Source organism: Microtus pennsylvanicus, chromosome 7, assembly GCF_037038515.1.
Source record: "Microtus pennsylvanicus isolate mMicPen1 chromosome 7, mMicPen1.hap1, whole genome shotgun sequence".
In the NCBI taxonomy this organism is placed as follows: Eukaryota; Metazoa; Chordata; class Mammalia; order Rodentia; family Cricetidae; genus Microtus; species Microtus pennsylvanicus.
In genome coordinates, this window is record NC_134585.1 from 87,294,898 (window position 1) to 87,312,469 (window position 17,572).

The following is a 17,572-nucleotide window of genomic DNA, read 5'->3' on the forward strand; positions in this document are numbered from 1 at the left end:
TATACAATGGAAAAAAGAAAGCATCTTCAACAAATGGTGCTGGCATAACTGGATGTCAATATGGAGAAGAATGCAAATAGATCATATCTATCACCATGCACAAAACTCAAGTTTTTCTTAAGGCCTTCTGCCACATTCATTATTAATATCTATTACTAGTATTAGCTATTCATTGTTATTAACTATTAGTAGCTACAAATCCTGATGCTATATTTTTATTGGATTCTTTTACTACATTTGTTTGTTTGCTTGCTTGCTTATTATTTGTTTGGAGAGAGAGAGAGTACCTGCATGGATGGGATCTGCATGGCACACACGAGAAAGTCAAAGGGCAACTTGCTAGGATGTGTTCTTTACCAGGTGGACCAAAGGGATCAAACTCAGGTCAGCAAGCTTTATAGCAAGCGTCTCCCTCTGCTGAACCATCTCACCAGCCCCTATCCTACTACGTTAGCACATTCCAGTAATATAACACATTCCAATAATATTAACTGGTCTTGAAAATAATACTAATTAGTCTCTTTCAATATAATGACATCTCATTTTCATTGATCCTATATGGGACATTCTATTTAAACTTGAGATCAGAAGTCCCTGAAAAAAAAATCTTGAATACAAACTATAGAATGTCCAGGAGACTAGGGGCTAATGGAGTCTTAGTAGCAATAAACTTTTCTAAAGTTCCATAATCAAAAAAAGCTCAATTGTATCAGATGACCCCCTTACACAAAAGGCCTTCACAATCTACCATGTTTATACATCACAGATACCTAAATTTTTGTGAGAAATTTTTCTCAAAATTAAGACTTGAAAGTTGACCTGAAGTTTATACAGTACTCAGAAACCCTCATTTTCCAAGCAATGCCTTCCTTTGTATCAAAGGTCGTGCTTTCTGATCAATACCACAGGCTCCTCTGTTACACACAATCTCACGTAAATGTAAGCAAAGTGGATGCGTTGGTCCTCAGCAAATGGCAGATGGGTACCAAATGGAAAGCCAGGGCTTCGTTCACACTAAGATTGTCCACATAATCTTTTTTTCTTTTTAAATGGAAAGTTCCATTGGAAACTCAAAGGTCTCTTTGCCAAATTGAAAGGGACAAAACAAGTTCAAAGAGAATTTCCAACTTTTGCAAAGGTTATTATGAACAATGGGAGTTTTTCAAATTATTTTTAAAATATTGTTGGCACTGCCCCCCATCTTGAAACAAGTTAAAAGGCAAAGTAGGCTGAAATGTGAGCCCTGTAACCAGCATGCTGAGGCAGAGAGATCCTGGCAGATACAGTCTCCAGCCATAATTCTGTTCCCCTCCTCCTGCCTTTCAAGTCTGATGAATTTTCCTTTAACTCCCATCCAGTGTGGGGCTCCAGAAAACACTTGGCAATTGAGTCAGCTAGGGTAGGGAGTTTCCTAGGGACCTTCAGGAAGAAACTGACAGATTAGCCCAATTTCTGACTGGTTTCTTCTTCCAACACACACTCGGAGAAGAAACACAGTTTTCAAAACATTTTAACTCAAATTTTCTGTTCCTATATACAATGACTAAATTTAACTCCTGACTCAAAACATGGTAGATACTTAAACCAATCACTATTATTATTGGGAGCATACTCTTACTATTTAAGCTGTCTGTATATACACCTAACTGGAGCCAAAGGGCCAAAGAAAATAAATTGAGATGATTTTCCCCCTTTTTATTAAAAAAAAATTGTAAGAACTTCATACATGAGTACTGTGTCTATATCGTTCCCAAGGAGGGTAGGGGAGCTACATGAATCAGTAGGTTGTATATGCCCAGGGCCAGTGATTCCTGCAGACATCTGCAAAGAACTTCAGGGGCAAAATTGTCCCCAAGTGAGTCATCTTGCAAAGAACGAGTGAAACTATTCAGCTTATTTGACCATCTCATTGTCTCCCTGATAGTTTCTTAAAGTTAGAGAGTCACTGTAAGAATTTCAAGAGCTGTAGCAGACATTGTCCGGCTAGAAGGCAATAGAAACAAGAGCAACGGTCTACAGGAAGCTAAGGATTGAAGTGAAATGGCTTCATTTTCACTTCCTGTTATAGATAGGTCTTCCTGTGTCAGTGTGTTGCTGTAATAAAAACAGCCTCACCAAAAGCAACTTAGGGAAGAAAGCATCTATCTGGCGTTTACTTCCAATCCATCATCAAGGGGAGTTGGAGCAGGAGTCAGGGAGGAACACTGCCTGCTGACTTACAGTAGCTTGTTTTCTTATATGTTGCTACCTACAGCAGCCTGAGCCCTTTTGTATAAACAAAAAAAAAAAGAAGACAGTCCCTTATTGTTCAAAAACAAACCTGATAAAAAACAATTACTCAATAAGAACTTTTTTCAGGTGGTTCTAAGTTTGGTCAAGTTGACAGTTAGTGCCAAGTCAGTAAGGAACACAGAAACCAATCTGTAGAGAAGTTAGACTCGCCAAGTTTGCCCAGTTGGCAGACTGTGAAGTTGAGGTTTGGACCTGGGTCCTTCTAGTTACAGTTAGGTCAGGCTTGTGAAGGGATAGAGATCTAACATGACCTTGAAACGCTGTTCTTCATTATACTATCTACTTACAAAACCTTGATAGTCCATCATAAAAATGTGTTAATAACAAAGAGCATTTTAAAATGTGTGTGTGTATGTGTGTGTGTGTGTGTGTGTGTGTGTGTGTGTGTGTACAGTCTCGTGCCACAACCTGTATATGTTCTTAGAGGAAGATTTTGGGATTTGGCTCTCTCTTTTCACTTTGTTTTTGAGGCAAAGTCTCTTGTGTTGTTCCTACCATGATGCGTGTTTCAAGCCAGCTGTCCAGTAAGTTTCTATAGTTCCTCCACCTCTGCCTTTCATCCACTAGAAAGAGTTTTGGATGATAGAATTATATCACAGTATCCTTTTTAAGGGGACTCCAGGTATCAACAGGTCATCAGGCTTGCTCAGAAAACACGCTTATCCACTGAAACAGCAAAGTGTAATTTTTTAATGTTCAAAATACTCAGAGAAAAATAGGATAGTATTAATGAGGCATGAGCTCTGAGTTCTCATTTGACAGCTGATGACCATAGCTCCTGGTCCATGTATCGAATAACCTTCAAGGATGTTTCTAATTGTTAATTGAAGAGCCACTACAGTGACTATTTTGAGTCTATGGACAAACTGTTTCCTTTTAAGCTTTTTCTTACTAATGCCTGAGATTTCTCATGCATTGAGGGAAGTGCAGCTATAAAAAATATAAATATTTAGCACATTCCTGTTAGTATAAGCAAGTTTATATGTAGAGCACAGCTTTGCCGAAAAGCAATCAAGATGAAAGAATGACATGGATCTGTAGGGCAGAAATTCATAAACGTTTGGTCTATTAGAATCTTCGGGAAAGAGTGTAAAGAATGTATGGCCCTGTGGCTGATTATGCACATGAGGCAAGCAATGGAGAATTCAAATTTCCAAAAAGTTCCTAGATGCCTCTGCTATTCCTAATCCCAGTACCATACTTTTTTTCAAAAATGAGGACAATGGAAGCCAAAGAGGATAAACTGGATTTTTCTTGCCTGTGGATGCATACTGAGAATCAGTTCATGCCAGGGTGTGGTCTCTTTCCTCCCGCTGAAACTGTAGCATCAGCTCACCACGGCTCCACATTGCTGACAGTCCATTATAAACTTGACTTGGAATTTCCAGCCTCCCTAACCATGTGAAAATGTTGCATCTGTTTCTCTCAGGAGTCCTAACCAACTTAAGTTGACATGAGGAGAAATGTACAGAGACATAATAGGTTGAAAGAAGACTGGATGCTGAATTAATAGGAAGATGAGGCAACATTAATAGTCAAGTCTCTAAATAATTATCTTCATACACCAGTCAATATTTTTCACCCTTACTCTTTTAAAGAGAATTTTAACCTCTTTGAAGTCTTTGACATTCACATTCTGTCTATCACCCAAACCATCCACTCTGTACCCTGAGCTCAACATCTCTTTAAAACTTTGGGGGTGGGGAACTCGTGTTATTTGTACTTACTAAATAGCCAGTCCCAATGAAGGCTATATGACGTTCCTTCATTGACCTCTCAAATGTTCTAACATGATATTACATCTCCAAGCAAAACATTTATAAACTCCTCTTATCCTGTGTTATTTTAAAATCACATCATACCCACAGGACAGTGAAATGTGGCTGTTGTATGTGATGACTTAACATACAAAGGACATCAGAGTATACCTCAGGGCTCCATCAGCCAAGAACCACATCTTCATTCATCCAAACACCTGTAAGAGTAGAGGTCAGGGCTCACAGACACATAAGTGACTCCTTTTCAAGCCATCGGGAATATCTGGTACCTTCTACACATGTCTGAGAGATGAGTGGAATCTAAAAAATAAGGATTTTCTTGAACTATTTCAGTCCCTGGGAGCTCATGTCTCAACAGGAACTGCTCAATAGTAGCTAAGCAGAATTTTAAATAATTTGGAAAGTACTATTTCCTCATCTCAAAACACTTCACGCTTCACTGAAAGTTAAAAGGAGATAGAGGATGGCTCATTTAGCCAAGAACGGGGAAAAAAATGAAAACTCCGAAGCCTGGATTTCTCTAGCCATGAGTGTGGTTTGGGTTGTGCTGTGTTTACGCTTAGAAAGATGTGGCATCCCGTTTTTATTTCTCAAAGGGCTTTAAATGCTTATTAAAAAATGTTCTTTGAAATCAAATAGCTCTTTAAGGCTGTGTTTTGATGATTTGATTGTAAATGAATGAAAAGCATATGGATTAAGTCACACATGGTTTTAAAGAATTACAGGCAAAAAGTGTCTAACAAGACACATTGAGAGTTTACCAAATTCAAATGTTTGAAAGAAAAGTCATGGGCTAGAGAAAAAACAAACTGGATTCTTTAATTGAAACAAATGTAAAGGCCTGTATGTGAAGAGTTTGGCCATTGTGTTAGGCATCTCCGGTTACCATTTTGGTCCAATATATCCACCATACATTGTTCTGCATTAAGCTAACTCCCCAAATGTTGAATACAATAAACAACTACCACTCTGAAAGACAGGAGTTGAAGTAAAACAAACAACACTTTGACCCCTAACCAGGGTTGAGATACCAACCCTAAAATGTCTATTGGTTGGTCATGGCTGAATCGAGGGTGTGCAGACACACATTCTTTCAGCATAGTCTCGGATCACTGGTTTTGTTTCCCTGAGATTTACCTTGAGCCCCTCTCTAAAGCAATGCTTTCCCATGAAGAGCGAAAGGATGGGAAGCAGCGGACGAGGTTTAAAAGGAACCTGTTTAGAAGAACCGCGGAAGCAGGAGAAAAGGTTAAGGCTGGAGCTTGGAGGGGTAAGGCTTCCTCATGAGAGAAGAGAATCATGCCAATATTGAGGGGGTGGCCAGGCTAAGACCAGGACCTAAAAGGACACAGGCACTGAAACGCAGAGCACAGTACCAAAGCAGTCAAGGGTCTCCACCGAGAGCGTGTTGAACATGACCTTCTGCAGAAGCTTCCAGTCCCCTTCTGTCTGAGTTGACATCGTGAGGGATGATGCTCTTTAGAGTCTTGTTTTATCGTCTGTTTTATTTATTTATTATTGTTTCTCTTATTTTTCATAGGTTTTTTTTTCAGATCTTGACTGCTTACTTTTTTTCAAAGACCCAGATTGTAGGCTTGCTCCCTATTTTTTTTGTTTTTGTTTTGTTTTGTTTTGTTTTGCAGTGTGCTTGTTTACTTCCCATGCCCTTGTGGTGGTTAAATATCCATCATCAACTTGACAAGATCAATCACTCTGAAACAAGACTTGGGCACACCTAGGAAGGATTATCTGGATTAAGCTAGCCTCCGGACATGCCTGAGATGCCTGAGAGTTTTCTGAATTAGGTTAACTGAAATGGGAATAGGCACCCTAGATATGGGACACACACATGCACACACACACACGCAAACACACACACACACAACACATGCACTGTGTTAGTGACTTGCTGGTGAGCTGCTGTGGCCACCACTGCTGCTATCAGCCTTCCTTGCCCTCAGAACCCAGATTCTTCAGACTTCAGATACGGTCTGAAGACCAGTGGTCCTCCAGGAATCCTCCAGGCCTTCAGCACCAGACTAGCACTGCTGAAGCATCCAGCTTCACGAACTGAGCATCAATGGTGCAGTGGTAGGTGTTTGGGTTTTTCCACTTTGTAGGTTAGAAATGCTTAGTGAAGTTTTAATTATCACTTTCGGGTTTTTATACAGACAAAAGCTGGAAGTGTCTTTGCATGCATGAGAGCCCTTTTATTTTACCCTTGTGAATGGTCAGTTTGTATCTCTTGCCTGTTATGCAACTGGATGGGGAGATTTGTTTTACTGTTTTGATTTTCAAAAGAATACACACAGATGCACACACATACACACACACTATAGACAAACTAAATACCCCTTAAATTTTTAATTTTTAAATTATGATATGCTTACATGCTATTTTGCAGATAGAGACTGGGTATGAACTTACACATAGTAATTAAAGTGTTGTCAAAGGAATAAATTGAAGCACGCGGTGCATACAGAATGTATTAGAAATGTCCATGGTATAATATATTGCAGACGTCTGAACAATCTAGTACTTGTCATAGGTACTTTGACAAACTTTCCTTTTTCATGGAAGTATTTTTTAATGCAGTCAAGCTGACCGATCCGCTCTCGTAATGCACCAGGATCTTTATGCTATGGGGGTCCTTTCTTAGCAGGGGTTACAAAGAAAGCCAACATCTACTTTTTTTTTCTTTTTTTCTTTTTCTTTCCTTATTTTTTTTTTTTTTTTGATTTTCGAGACAGGGTTTCTCCGTAGCTTTTGGTTCCTGTCCTGGAACTAGCTCTTGTAGACCAGGCTGGCCTCGAACTCCCAGAGATCCACCTGCCTCTGCCTCCCGAGTGCTGGGATTAAAGGCATGCGCCACCACCGCCCAGCTCCAACATCTACTTTTATTTCAAATTTCATATTTATATTTTTGATTGGCTCAAAGTTTATTCGTGTATGTGGTTTAGTGACTACTTCGAACATTTTTCAAAGAACTGCCCAGTTGTCCTGGTATCATTTGTTCTATGATTGCTCAGAAATTTCAGACACTAGCTTTATTCAGTGGTAAATTTATACATATTCTTAAGTCTCCTTTGAACGTTAGATTCTTTTCCATTGGTCTGGGTATTCATGCCCAGTGCCACATATTTTAATTAATGAAAACCTTAATTATCAAAACCCCTTTTCATACAAAACCCTTTTCTAACCAGTGATAAATCAGTCATTAGTATTTCAATTTCATTGCTTTCTTGGCTAGTCTTATATCTTAGTCTGTAGGAACTGCACAGTCAACTTGACCCACAGGTAAACATGTGTTAGTATATTACTAGTATCTACAATGTATTGATGTATGGACAATGATACTTAGAAGCTTTGCTAAGAACAGTGAATGTTTCCCATTCTGTTATTTAGGAGTACAGATAATTCTCATGGGTTTTGTACATTTCTTACTTTACCTTGAGCATTTTAATTAATACTTTTTGATATTACAAATCAGTTTTTCCTTTCATGAAGTCATTTGCTTACTTAAAAGTGCTCATATTAGCCATTTGGTTTTGTTGACTTCTTTTGATGCATGAATTAGCTTTATCACTGACTCTGGAAGACTTTTTATGTATCCCCTATGACTAGCTCTTTTTCTTTCCAGTTCTTTTATTTCTGTTTTCTTTTCCCTAATCACATTGCCTAACACTTCAATGTCAAATAGCATAGGACATGGTAAATTTCCTCATTTTAGGACCTCTTGGAAATTTTATTTTGGTGTTTTAATAAATATTTATTATGTTAACCTTTTATTCCTATTTTCCATAATGTTTTTATTAAAATAAAACTGTTAAAAGCTATTTTTAATTTAGTATTTATGGAAATATCATATTTTTTCTTTGGAGACCTTTTATACTAAGATTAATAAATATACTAATTTATTTTATTTACTGATTAATAATACACTAAGATTAATAACCTTTTTAATACCAGGTCATCCTTGCATTTTGATATAAATCACACTTGACCTAGTTTATTGGTTCTTGATTGGTGAAGTCTACTCACTAATATTTTGTTATGATTTTCATCACTGTTCTTAAGTGATGCATTCCCACTTTGTTGGACTTAACTAGCAAAACCTAGTACTTCTTTGAAAGAATTTGGACAATTTAGGCAATTCCTTTCTTCACTTTCTGTATCTTAATTTTAAGATTTTTGCGACCTTTTCCCTATGAATGATCCTAGGCCTCCCCCTCCCGCTTTGTGCCCCTTCCTTAGTGCCTCTAGTTTGCCTAAGAATATTGACCTGCTGAAAAATCCAGATATTTCACTGAGATCAATTCTAGTAAATTTGACTTTAAGGTTATTTGCATGAAGATATACAAATTTGCTTTGGATGATATGAAAGTTCCCCTGTACTCAGTCATTTTCTCCCTGTAGTGTGCTATACCTTTTCTTTACTAACGTAGCCATTGGTTTCTGAGTATTAATAAATTTTCTAGGGAATTGGAACTACTATTTATTAACTTTATACACTGCTTTTTTGTTCTTTGAAATTTATTCTACCCTTCCACATGCTTTCATTTTATTTGGCTTGTTGTCTATTTCTGGATATTTTTAGTAGGGATTTTCTTTATTTTTAGTCTTTTATTTGCACTTATTAAGATGCTTGAATCTATTGATTTTTTCTTCTGGTCACTGCTTTACATACAACTCCCAGATGTGCTTATGGAGTCCTCATTACTGTTTTCCAAAAATTCTATAACTGCTGTTTGCATTTTCCTTTCACCCAAGATTTAACCCCATAAAACATTTTCTAATATTAGCACGTAAGAGTCTTTTGAGATTTAATTCATTTTAAGTTCATAGTTATACCACAATATGATCTTGGAATGTTATTTATAACATTTTTGCTATACAAATGTATTGATGTACTCTTTATTATCTAAAATACAGTTTACTTTTATGAACACAATGTGCAAGTGTGCAAAAGGAGTTCTCTATTGCTAGTGTGTGAAATCTGTATGTATTCAAAACAACTTTGTCATTGGTGACAGTCTAATCTTTTCCTTTGTCCTATTTATTGACCTGCCTTATATATTAAGTGAGACTAAAGTCTTTCATTGGCTGTGTGTTTCAGCATAGTCTTCATTTATGTTTTGCAGCTTCTGCTTTTTAACACTAATAGTTGTATAGATTGTCATGAAAACACATGTAACTATTGTGTGTTGCTTGTAAGTTTGACTTAGCCTTTCTTTGCCTTGATTAATGCTTTATTGATACAAAATTTGCTTTGTCTGACAAGAGATTCAGGACAGCCTGGTATAACACATGTACTATTGTGTGTTGCTTGTAAGTTGTGACTTTGCCTTTCTTTGCCTTGGTTAATGCTTTTATTGGTACAAAATTTGCTTTGTCTGACAAGAGATTCAGGACAGCCTGGTATAACACATGTACTATTGTGTGTTGCTTGTAAGTTGTGACTTTGCCTTTCTTTGCCTTGGTTAATGCTTTTATTGGTACAAAATTTGCTTTGTCTGACAAGAGGTTCAGGACAGCCTGGTATAAATTTGCTCGTCAATTTTTAGCCTTTTTAATTCTATTGCCTTAGGTATATCCCTCACAATCAACATAAAGTTAAGGCTGTCCATGAGCTTCTCTTGTTTTTCAAAGGCCAGTTAAGCGTGTGTCCATTTATTGACAATGATGACCTACTCTTTTTATTTCTCTCTGTCTCTGTCTCTCTCTGTCTCTCTCTCTGTCTGTCTCTCCATCTCCCTTTACCTCTTCCCATCCTTTCTACTTTAATTTTATTTTTTCTACTCTATAAGATATATAATTTTCGCATCCTTTCCTCTCAATATGCCACCAGCCTTGTTTTGTGTTAGATAAACCTATAATCAACTTTTCTAAATGTGCAAAAGTCAGTCCTCTTGACATTTCCTCTCTCATTTCATCAGGAAACCTCAATGGAAAGTGCAGAATAGTACAAAAAGTACCCAACCCGCTTGCATTTCACTTTATTTTGACTTATTTGTGTATTGAATAAGCTAGTGAAAGTGCTGAGTCTTACACACAAGCTTACGGAAAGCTAAAAAGACCCCAAGGACCTGGAAACACCTTTCGCTTGGATGATGGGTTAAGAATGAACCTCTTAAAAGGCTATCATAGGAACTGAATCGCAACATTCTCAAAATTTTAACGTATGTAATTGGAAGAAATAATTTTTTTATACAAGAGAAGATGGAAATTATAAACAAACAATGTCACAAAGTATTGCACCATTGTGTTTTTAAGCCAGGCTGTGTTCTGGTTTACGCCCTCCCAATGGCTTCCTTAAGGGGAACAACTGAAGCACATTTAATAGGTATTGGAAGTAGTGGTCTCATCTCATCTCCCGAGACCTCCATCAGGGAACAGAGTTAATCCTTGCGCTATCTCCATGTACTCTTGCCTGCTACCCTGTCATTCTCCTGGCTCTAAACTGTTCCCTAGAAACAACATACTGGGATTTCACTAGACGTTCTTGTTCATGAATACCAGCTGTGCAGCGGTGCCTGGAGGTAACAGAAGAAATATGTGTGGCTACATTTACCATGTGGTTTATTAAAAGTCAATGGAGTCCTTTCATGTAAGCCAGGCTGAGATAGGCAGGAACCGCACAAGGCAACGCCCAGCAATGTACTTACAAAAGGACAACTCTTTGCTCTGTGTTTTCTTTGACTTACAGCTGTCTTTGTACATGAGTACTATCTAAAAATATCTTGGGCACTGCCACCACAGTGGATCTATAAACTTCTCCAAAGATACGTTTTATAGTTATCACTAAAAGTTAAGTCAAAACATAACATAACGTTTTCTATAAAATTGAAGTTTCTGTTATAAGGTTTCGTCAAGTAAATAGATATTTGTAGCATAATTTGAAATTCATGTCACTATTCAACAATTATTTGGTCTTGATACATTATAAATATACATCTTATGGGGTAGAGTATAATAATTCAACACATGTATATATTGTCGTATGATCAAACCAGAATGAATAGACTTTCCTTCTCCTATTATGTCCTTCTCATGAAAGCTTTATAATTTCCAGTGGTGGGGATTTTTGACTTCCTTTCTTCTAATGTCTTATAAAATATATAATAAATATATGAAAACTGTACTCACATTAACGTGCAACAAAACATGGCAATTCATTCTTTCTTTCTAGTTATATTTTTTAACCATCATCCACTCTTCACCCCATCTCCCAGCAACCTTCCTGGCCTTTGAAAACCACTGCTCTCTCTACTGCTAGGTCAACTATTTTCTTTTTTAAAAAGCAATTTCTTTATCTTCATTTTCTGTGTATTGGTGTTTTGCCCACACCTATGTCTATGTAAGGGTGTCAGATTCCCTGGAACTGGAGTTACAGACAGCTGTGAGCTGCCATGTGGGTGCTGAGAGGTGAACCCTGATCCTCTTGGAGAGAAGCCAGTGTTCTTAGCCACTGAGCCATTTCTCCAGCCCTGCTAGGTCAACTATTTTCAATCCCATGAATGAGTGAAATCGCAAGGTATTTGTCTTTCTGAGATTCTTCTATCACATAAAATTATGGTCCATATCTGCAAGGTAAAAAGCCAAACAACAAAGAGCTGTAATAAATATTGGGAACTCGATGAGTGTGAGGAAGAAAAGGGAAAAGGGTCTTAGACAGGTGAGTCTACCCCAGCCTGCAAAGCCAGAGGTGATTTCTAGAAAGAAGTGATAGTCAAAGTGTTGGTGTTTAAAGGGTCAAAAAAAGAGTCACCAGAAAAAGAGATAAGTAGATAAGCAAACCCCTGTCCTTCTGAGAAGAGATGACATCACTTGCTTGAAGATATTTAGGAGATGAATGAGTGCATGAGAGTTAACAAGAGGTGCTAATTTGGATGTAATTGGCTTCTATAAGTTCATGAACACTATAAGGAGGTGTGGCTATGTTGGAGGAGGTGTGGCCTCATTGGAGGAAGTGTGTGACTGTGAGGGTGGGCTTTGAGGTCTCCTATATGCTCAAGCCATGCTCAGTGTCTAGTTCAGTTCTACAGATCAAGATGCAGAACTCTCAGCTCTTTCTCCAGCACCATTTGTCTGAATGCTGCTATGTCCCACCATGATGGTCATGGACTAAACCTCTGAACTATAAGCAAGCCACCCCAATTAAATGTTTTCCTTTTTAAGAGTTGCCATGGTCAGGGTGTCTCTTCACAGCAAGTGAAACCCTAACTAAGTTAAGTTAGTACCAAAGACTGAAGTATTGCTGCTATGATAGGACAGACCATGCTTTTATTTGGAGGAATGTGGACTTTGGGAGTTTGGATTAGAAAAGCAGTTGAGCCAGGCTGTGGTGGTACATACCTTTAATCCCACCACTAGGGAGGCAAATGCAGGTGGATCTCTATGCGTATAAGGCCAACATGTTCTACAGAGTGAGTTCCAGGGCAGCCAGGGTTGTTACACTGAGAAACCCTGTTCCAAACCAAATTGAAAAAGGAAAGAATTTGAATGCTTTAAATGTGGCTTTGATGGACCATACTAGCAGGTGTATGGAAGACAGTGGTGCTGAGGGTGATTTGAACTGTGCAGGGCTGGTTCAAGAGGCTTCAAAAGAAAAGAATGTTAGTACACGGCCTAGAGACTGGTTTTTGTAATATTTTGTCAAAGAATGTGGCTAATTTTTGTCCTTGTCGGAAGAGTCTGCCTAAGGCTAAATTGAAGAGTTTTGGATTAATTCTGTTGACAGAGGCAATCTCAAAACATCCTAGTATTGACTCTGTCGTGTGGTCATTAGTAGTCACTCTTAGATCTATAATAAAAAGGAACAAGCTGAGCATGGAAAAATACAACATGTACAACTTGAGGAGAAAGGGAGCACCAGGAAGTAGAATAGACTAGGTCTTGTGTTTAAGAAGGTAAACAGGTTAAAGAAAAGCCTGATATTAAATAGAATAAAAGTAGTTGTAACCTCAGGGTACGATCCCACCCAACTAGGCTTCCAAGTTGTGAAAAGGAATTAAAGAATAGTTTAGATCTAGGCATGGTAGTGCATACCTTTAATGCCCACACTGCGAGACAGAGATAACAGATCTCTGAGTTGAGGGCCAGTCTGGTCTACAGAGAGAGTTCCAAGATAGCCATGTTTAGGCAGTAAAGGAAATCACTGAAAACAGGAAGCTGGTGAAGATGTAATTCAATAAGAAAGCCATGTTGCAGCCCCAGTAAGTAGCAGAACTTGGCAACTTCAGCCATGTGGTTTTGGCTTTAGAGTCAAAGATAAAAGAAAGGGGTTATGGAACCTCCCTCCGAGACTAAGGAAAGCCAGTGAGGCCAGGCATGTGCCGGGGCATCCCTGAAAGGAGGTCCAAAGAGGTCATTGTGTGAAGCCTGGATTGCCTTGGAGACCTCAAAAGATGTGAGAGATGCCAGAGATGTGGGATACCTGCTGAGAAAAGTTACTAACAGGGAATAGAACCCGCCTAAAAAAAGGAAGTATGTTGCAGTCAAAAAAGCTCAATAGAATTAGTGATCTGAAGAGCATTGTGAAATCAGGCATGGAGATGCAGAGTTTGGAGTTTGCCCAGCTGGTTTGCTGTCTTTGGTCCAGTATTTCCTCACTATGCCTCCTTCTCTATGTTTTAGAATGGTAATGTATATCCTGCGTCATTATATGTTGGGAGTGTGTGATCTGCTATTTTTTTTTATTTTGATTTTACAGGGGAGATTAAGAGATTGCTTGAATCTCAAAAGAGACATTGGACTTCAAAACATGGTTGAGACTGTGATAGACTATGGGGGACTTTTGAAGTTGGACTAATGCATTATGATATTGTTACAAGCTAATGGGGGCCAGGAAGTGGAATGTGGTAGTTTGAATACAATTGGCCCCCACAAACTCATAGGGAGAGGCACTATTAGGAAGTGGGACTTTGTTGGAGTAGGTGTGGCCTTTTGGAGGAAGAGTGTCACTGTGGGGGTGGGCTTTGAGTTCTCACGTGAGACCATGCTCAGTGTCTCAGTTTACTTCCTGTTGCTTTCAGATAAAATATAAAACTCTCAGCTCCTCCAGCACATGTCTGCTGTCATGACACTATGTTTCACCATGATGATAATGGACTAAACATCTGAACTGTAAGGAGCTACCGCAACTAAATGTTTCCCTTTTTTCCCATGCTAATGGTGTCTCTTCACAGCAATAGAAACCCTAAGACACAAGAGCTACCTCTGAGAAGCAAATATTATTTCAATTGCAGTGAGAACATTTGAATTTACACAGATGGAAGTGAGAAGCAGTGAGGGAAGGGGTGAAAGGGAGACCCCCCCATCAGGTAACATGGGATCTCTTTGGTGGGAGGTAAAAATGGTCCTGGAGGAGAGGAAGGGGAGGTGGGTTGCTGGCAATCTGCTGCAGCTGGTAGCTGTGAGGGAGGGATGCAGTGTGACTTCCTGTGCCATAGGCTCTGAGGATCACATCTTAGCTTCCAGAGAAAGGTACCTCCACCCTGGAAACATCCCCGGCTCCAAACCACATCTGTTATACACTTGCTCCTCTCTGCAATTAAAAAAAAGAAAAAAAGGAAAAGAAAAGAAAGATCCTACCTGGTACCAGAAGGCACAGCTACAGATCAGAAAGAGAAGGCTATAGCCTCAGCCACACCTACCAAAGGAAATGGAATCCAAGCAGACCTAGCAAAACCTATGGGAATGGGGTGTGTGACTTACTGTGGAATCGGAAAGGAGGTGACACCAGGGGAAGACAACATCCTTGGAACAAAGACTCATCAGGATCCCAGTCCTTAATCTGGCCCTGAACCACGGTGGGAAGAGTACTCTTTTAATCAGTGAGCACCCATAAGCCCTACAAAGCCCAGTCTCCTTCCGCGAGGAAGACCTTAAAGCCTGGTTGTATTTGATTACCTAAAAGGCACTCTCTACCACAAAGATCTAAGAAACAGAAGAAACGCAAATCAAAGCGTAGCTAAACATCTTCTAGGCGGCCTCCATCCCAGCACAGCTGGGATCCGGGGAGTCCCAGGAAGAAGCCAAAGTCCTTCCATCTGAGGCCAGTGCAAACCCACCACATGATGAGGACACCTAGACTCGAGACTTTCATGGCGTCTCATGAACAGCACTGATTAACACCAAATGGTTAAACAAAATTATTCCCAGCAGTTCTGAAAATGCAGGCGACCTTCAAGGACAGAAGCCATGGTACCCTGACATAGTTCTCCTGGATGAGACAGGTGAATGCTGGCTGCCAGCAGGATGCCGTGTACGTGTTTCGAAGTTGAACCGAATGTTCTGAATGTTAGATGAAACAATATCAAAGGAGCCAACTTCTCTGTTATGCTGCATGAAAAATCCAGAGCTCTACCATGCTTATGCAATGCTCACAGAAACTGGGGGATATTCATTCACATAGGATCATTTATCGCTGTTTTAAGAAAAAGTCAGCCTGACACACTAAACACAGCCGGCCAAAAAAGCTTCATTAAACCAACCACACTGAAGCTGGCAGGTGAAACAGATATTTCAGCAGGCGAGGATGCTTGCTGCCAAGCCTGACGAGATCTGAGTGTAATTTCAGGGACTCACCTCACCAGAGGAGAGAGCTGACTCCTGAAGGTTATTCTCTGATGTCCACACAGATGCCAGGGCACACACACGTCATTAAATGAATAAGTGTTGTAAATAAGGTGGAGAGAGATAGAGGGATTATGTGACTGTCTCCTCTGGCCTCTTTGTACACCACACACACACACACACACGTACACATATATGCCCAGGGAGAGAAAAAAAAACAAAGCACTGAAGCTTTATTAACCAAATAAATGATTATAAATATATGTAATTATATTCACAAATATAATGCATTTGCATTTGTATGCATGAACTGTGGGGAGGTCTTGCAGTCAGAATTTGATTTCCCAATAATTTGAAAATTACCTGAATCTAATGATGTTTGCTTCTCTCATAGTGATCACTGACACTTTGGGGGGGGAATTAATTTGTACTCACTCTGACATCCCCCTGTTCCATTTATTTATTCATTTATTTATTTATTTATTAATTTTTCGAGACAGGGTTTCTCCGTAGTTTTTGGTTCCTGTCCTGGAACTAGCTCTTATAGACCAGGCTGTCCTCGAACTCACAGAGATCCGCCTGCCTCTGCCTCTGCCTCCTGAGTGCTGGGATTAAAGGCGTGCGCCACCACCGCCCAGCCCCCTGTTCCATTTATATACTGTCGAAACCCCCATTAGAACAACAGAATTCTTTGTTCTTACCATTTCTTAATCCCCAGCTAAGCAACTGAACTCATTCAACTTGTCACTAGAGAAGGGAAGTCTAATTTTTTTTTTTTTGCCTTTATGTTTTCTTCTGCTCGTACTTAGGGGAACATATCATTACAATTGGATTGTGAAAATTAAAGACAAACACAGTTATTTTATCCCTTTCCTATACAAAGGTCAGGTTCAGGCCACTTCCTCTTAAACTCCTGCCCTGCTCTGAGCAGGTACGTCACAGATGTGATGCTAGGCCATTCTGCATGCCTGGAGAGCATGACATCATAGCTCCCCAACTCTTCAGACATGAACACTGGGGAAGCTAGGCATTTTATAAGAGCCTCAGCTTTCTGGGGTTTCCATGCTATGAGAAAAGCCATAGTGGTCACACACAGGAGTTCCCTGAAGACAGGGTTGTCAGGGTGCCCCAACCTGGTCCAGATACCCCAGTCCAGGACCCTGAATATGATGTCCAAGGAAGATGGCAGACTGATGGCAGATAGAGTCAGCCCCACCTGACATTTGATTGCCACATATCACAGGCCTAAAGTGAAAACTGAGCATAGCCAGTCCACAAATATTCTAATAAAAAGCAACAAAATATGGTTTACAGCTATTAGGTTTTGACTAGTTTGTTAATAGTAGTAGATACTAAAAGTCATGCATTTTGCCAAAAATCCCTGCCCAGTTTTTAAGATTTAAACCCTGCACTCTTGGGATGTGAAACAGAGTGATCCCTAGCCATGCACCTACTTAAATCAGAATTAATTGCATTTAAATCATATTTAAAAGTCCGTTTCTCAGTCCTACAAGACACATTTCCCAGGCTAAACAGCCAAAGCTCTGGTGGTTCCTGATATACATTCCCAACTGCTGTACAAACTTCTAGCAGAGATTAATTACAGACAGCCCAGAGTTCTGCCCGCATTTCCAAGGAGAACGTTAAAGATGAAGGGAAACATCGACCATGTATTCTACCTTCTCAAGCAGAAAATGGATCAAATCATACCTGGAAACCTAAACTGAGAAAAGACATGGTATGGTAGGCTACAACTAGACAGAGCGCTGGTAAATTTACCCAGGGATACTTTAAGCCTGAGACTTATGAAGAAAAACTCTTTGTTCCTGTTGTTGCTGCTACGACTAATCTCAGTATGTCACCGAATATGAGGTAGGGTCCAAGTGGAAAAGCTACACAGAACTGAGCCCTGCCAAGCCGAGGAG